We start from the raw sequence: 5724 nt of genomic DNA, 5'->3' as shown, positions 1-5724 counted from the left end.
AACATGAAAAAATAAGGTTGACAAAACATAACTTAATTGCGTGCAACCGATTACAATGATTTTTTTATGTTTATCCCACTGATTATTTTTTTCAGTGTAGGATGTGGGGGTGAACACCCTAGAATGTTATAGACCTCCTATGAGACATTCTTTCAATATGCCACCAACTATATACTTCTACACACAAGTGATTACATGCAGTATTCTACCATATGCAAACTTATATCACTGAAAGATTATACTGACTACTAAGTACAATTTTCCATTGACAGGTGCCCTCGGCCTCTCGGCCTGGGGCTCGGTCACTCAGGCACAGCTGGCTGCCGGCGGAGCTCACGGGCGCGTCACTGCAACTCCCCCTGGCTTCTGCTCCGCGGCTGCTGAGTGAGCCCTCATCTGGGACTCTCCTCAGCTCTTTCTGGGACAGTGGCGATGCTGCCCCTCTGTTGGTCTTCCTTGGTCTCTTGTGTTCTGGGGGCCTCTGGATGTCTGGAGTTTTGATCTCCAGATTTTATGTCCACTGTTATAGCATTGCTGTACGTGTGTGTGCTTTATGAAATACATCAGAATACAGAATATCTCATGTTTAATCGTCGGCTAGCTAGCTTACTCCTAGCTCACCTCAACGTTGTAAATCTTCTTTTTTATGGATGCCTGGACACTTCCTTTTATAATTCCGCCTGGAAAAACGGTTACACTGACCACTTTACTAGAGTTGAAGGAATTAAGACCCTTTTTAACCCTAATTGGTACTTCGCTAAAGAAGGAGGTAATCGTGAACAAAGTCACTGGCTCCGCCATCGTTGTTTCTTGAGGAGCACTTAGGCCCGGAAATACCAGTAACGTCATCCGTGACGTCAGACTGAACAACCGGATTCCTCTGATCTACAGCTGGACCCTCTCATCCAAGCAAATTTAACACATTATATTTTAATTATGTTTTCTTTTACTCACAGTATCTAATATCATCAATGCCAGCTTACCAAAGCAATGTGTTTCATGGTGAAACGCCTGTGTGGAAGTATTGTTCTGGATTTAACATTTTAAAGGCTGCTTTAAAACTCAGAGCTATAGTTTAAGAAAATGTTCTCTTATTACATGTGAATAAAAAAAGAGAAACTCATCACAAGGTGGGAACGTTTTCATCCAGTCACAAGGGATACTTTAAATCTAAATTGGAAACTGCAGTTTAATGCATCTATAAACAGAAAACAAGAGAAAAGAAAAAAAACAATAAAACTCATCGTGGAAATAAAACACCATTTAAGATCTCATAATGTGCCCCCTGAGTTCAACAAATAGATGAATTTTAGAAGGATGTCCTGACTGAGATGTTCCAATTAGGATGTTAATTTGTGCAAATATGATGCATTACATTAGGTGAGGTGCAACAGTTACTTATAAAGTAGTGTCAGAAGCAACTGGAAGGTTATTTTTTGTCCTTTATTGAACAAGCATCATCTGTAAAGGAAAACGCTAAAAACTGACCTTTTGTGCGTCAGTGGGAAATCTAAGCCATAGCTACATCACAACCGCAAACCCCATGGTGTAACCTGACCTCCCTAGAAATGCAACTACTGGTTACATCAACTCAGCCCACACCAGTTGTTATTGGCTTGCTCAGTACTGTCGAATTCAGCTATACATGTTTGTCTAGTTTTTCTCTGCTGTTTTGTATTTATCGGTGACAGAATAATAATAATTGGCTCAATACAGAGAATCGTGTTGTGAGTGCTTGTTATGATGCTACAAAGTCTAAACCAGGCTAACAACATCTACTGACATCCTCAGTTTTCCAGTCAAGTCAGTAAAGTTCCCAAATTCCCTCTAAATATCTTTCTCTATTCTTTTTGGGATAGCAGACAGAGTGAGGTCCAAAATAACTAAACGTCTTTCAAGTGTAAGCGAAGATAATTTTTAATCTTGCAGAATCATTAGTTAAACCAAGAAACTCACATGATGTCAAAATAACAATTTTGTTCACCGAGACAAATGATGTAAAATGTGACACATGTGTGCAACTGTTTCTGTGTTTGGACTGGTATAAGCAGCTTTTCTACAGCAATAACTCATATGTCACTCACCTGAGATAAGTGTCACAATGACTGCACAGCTCAGCCAGCTTTGACTTGGACAACAATGAAACGTGACGACAAACACATCTTATTGTTGGATGACACAAATGGATGATACAAGCCTTTAAGGATTATACTGTAAAAAACTGATATTCTTTGCTTATTGTAGGTTTTCAGCTTTGTCATCTGTTCTGACTTTTTGTGTATCTGCAATATCATTGCTGAAACTTGTGCCTGAATGATTCACTGTGCCTCTTGGTGTTGGTCTTCTATAAAGCCTCAACAGCTTCTCCTCTGTGGCTCTGGCATCTCAATTAGATCCCAGCTATAATGCAATCAGCCCAGCTGTAATGAGCAATATTGCCTTGCATAACTCACTCATAACTCATTTGCAGAATTAATTGCTGCATTAGACACTGGGTGTCCCCAGTGGCAAGTGAGCTCCACTGATAAGATATTTCATTAAATTCAGTTGTTTACAACACATTCCATCAGTGGCACTGCTGTTATTCAGCATGAAGAGAAATGCAGCCTGCCATTGTTACAAAACAGGCTCCCCATGCATGAGGCAGAACAATGAAGTCAAGCCCAAACTGTCAGGTGGAATGGCAGACGAGACACGAGCAGAGCAAACTGAGTCGACACAAAATGTTGTTGTCATTCATTCACTGCTCCTTCCACTCTATAAACAGAGTTGTAATTAACACTAGATAGTAATAAAAAACCTACTCAGACCGCTTTTTTTGGTGCTATTAATGACATCATTGCTGTATTCTTTTCTCCTTAAACGTGTACTACTTGGTAGCAGTGGCACTCCATCAGGAAAAGTATGGCCAACGGTGTATGACTTGTCCAATCTAAAAACGGACATAAATGAAAATTTGCCAAAATAAAGTGATCTCTCTCCTTTCATCTCAGACAACGCTATGATAAAAGTTCCTCGCCTGTTTGCATTCATCCTTTACATTATTACTATTTTGTCACCGCAGTTACCTGCTGTGGCTAAAAGCTGTGTTTATTTCATACTCACACTGTAGCTGTCTCTGTCTTGCGGGGGGGACTGTCTCCCATTGACACTGACTTGAGCTGGGCCAGCTCAGAAGCCAGAAGCTTTTTTCATGTGGTCTGCATATGCACATTGTAAATAAACCTCTGGTGTTTCATCAAAAACTCATGGGAGAACAGCATGCAAGGCAAGTTGCCACTGGCTCTTCTTTCACTGCTCTGATCAGTTAGAATGCGCACTTTGTATGGAAACACCTTCTGTTATTATCATCATAACAGATGTTTCCTCTTGCTAACCTTCTCAATCAACATTTTTAAAGTAGGGAAGGTGGCGTGTGAAAAAGTTGTCTGTCATACATTAGCAAAGTAGGCTAGAAGGATGATGGAGGTGCACCCAATGAATTAGAAGATTAGCAGTTGCCAACATTTCTCCTTTCACTTTTAGTATTTAGCATCGTATGGGGTATGTACATATCAATAGCAGCATGTATCATTGCACATTAGTATCCAACCACTACACTAGAAAGCATTGTGTGTGCATATTTATTATATATTTATTTTCCCACTCACACTGGAAGCAGTCTTCATCATTTGGGATAAGGTTTGGGTTCTCTACCAGAGGACTGGGAGCTTGAGGGTCCTTTGCTATCTTACCTTCGTTAGCTGTTTCTTGGATGTCTGCAAAGGTGATAGTTACTAGATCCTGTTGAGGGAGGTTGCTATTAGATCCACTAGCCACTAAGTATTGATGTTGTGTCCTTCTCCTGTATGCTCTTCCAGTATTCCTCCATCTCCAGTGGAGGTTTGGGATGGACAGCTTGCATCCCTTCTTCACACCTTTCTGCAGCTCCAATAGTTGGCTAACATCCCTCTGTGCTGCCTTGATGTTGGCCTAATGTCATGGAGGGTACTGCTCCTTTTGGCTGTTCATCTTGTAGCCAAGCATCTTAGTGATCACTGATGCTGTGGTGTCGATCAGCTGACTAGTTGATGATGGTGATTGTCCATAATGCTGCACTCATATCTTCTAGTAGACTTTCACCATTTTCACCACTTTCTAGTAGACATCACCATTGGTGATAAGACCCACCACTGTTTGCGGACGACACTACAGTGGTGGGTCTTATCACCAATGGTGATGAGACGGCTTACAGGGAGGAGGTCAGGGCCCTGACCCACTGGTGTCAAGACAACCATCTCACCCTCAACGTCGCAAAGACAAAGGAGTTGATAGTGGACTTCCGGAGGTGCAGAGAAGCACACACCCCCCATCACCATCAACGGCGCTGCTGTGGAGAGAGTGAGCAGCTTCCGGTTCCTTGGTGTACATCTGGCTGAGGATCTTACGTGGTCAGTACACACAAACAAAACAGTGAAGAAGGCGCAGCAGCGCCTCTTCTTTCTCTGGAGACTGAAAAGATTCGGCATGAGCCCCCGCATCCTCAGGACCTTCTATCACTGTGTCATTGAGAGCATCCTCACTGGATGCATCACCACCTGGTATGGCAACAGCACCGCCTACAACTGCAAAGCTCTCCAGTGAGTAGTGCGGTGCTCTGAACGGATAATTGGAGGTGAGCTTCCCTCCCTCCAAGACATCTACAGGAAGCGCTGCCTGAGGAAAGCGGGGAGGATCATCAAGGACTCCAGTCACCCCAGCATAAACTGTTCAGACTACTTCCATCAGGAAGGAGGTTCTGCAGCATCCGGTTCCGAACCAGCAGACTGAGAGACAGCTTTTTCCATCAGGCCATCAGACTGCTGAACACGTCATAGACACCTCAGCTTCACTACTGGAACTTTAACATTATGCACTCCATACTGTACAGTAACGCCACTGTTTTGCACATGTCTCAACTCTGTATATTTTTATATATTTTATTTATTGTTTACTCTATTTAACTTGTAAAATATGTGTACACACACAGAAAAATATTTAGTATACACATCCAGAAATGCATATACTATTATATATTGTACATATATTTATTAGTTTCAGATGTAGCCATTCTTGTATTTTGCTTGTTTACATTCTTGTATTTTGCACAACTCTGTTGCTTGTGAAGCTCGCACACAAGAATTTCACTCACATGTACTGTACCAATGTACCTGCACATGTGATGTGACAATAAAAGTGATTTGATTTGATTTGACTTTAACAACACGACACATGAAAATAATATGGACCAGAGATAACATAAAATTATAAATAAAGTGTAACACATTAAAAGAGGGCATTTGTAGATGGGGTTAACAATACTCAGCGTGGTTGCCTATGGTAACCTGCAAGCATTTGGGGTTTAGCTGTGCCTGACTATGACAGAGTTTTTCATTTAGATGTTTCTGGAACAAAAATTTGGGGTTTTGTTTCAGGAAAAAGGGGGGAGGTACATCAATCAATCAAAGCTTTATTCGTCACATGCAGGTTGCCCTGCAGTGAAATGGGACCCCCCCCCCCCGACCTTACACATATAGCACAAACATTACATGGGGATACAGGTCGGAGATTGGTAGAATCAGGAAAAAACATTGAAATGTACACTACAGTGGGGAAAGTACAAGAGGAAAAAAGAGACCCCTACTCATGCTGTGCTTCCATGGTAGGACAGCATGAGAACAGGAAACAAAAAAACTCCTTTGCACA

The sequence above is a fragment of the Diplotaxodon limnothrissa genome, linkage group LG15, assembly GCF_057381915.1.
Source record: "Diplotaxodon limnothrissa isolate DT_005_m linkage group LG15, D_limnothrissa_male_GT1.1, whole genome shotgun sequence".
NCBI lineage: Eukaryota > Metazoa > Chordata > Actinopteri > Cichliformes > Cichlidae > Diplotaxodon > Diplotaxodon limnothrissa.
Note: the sequence above shows the minus strand (reverse complement) of the source record.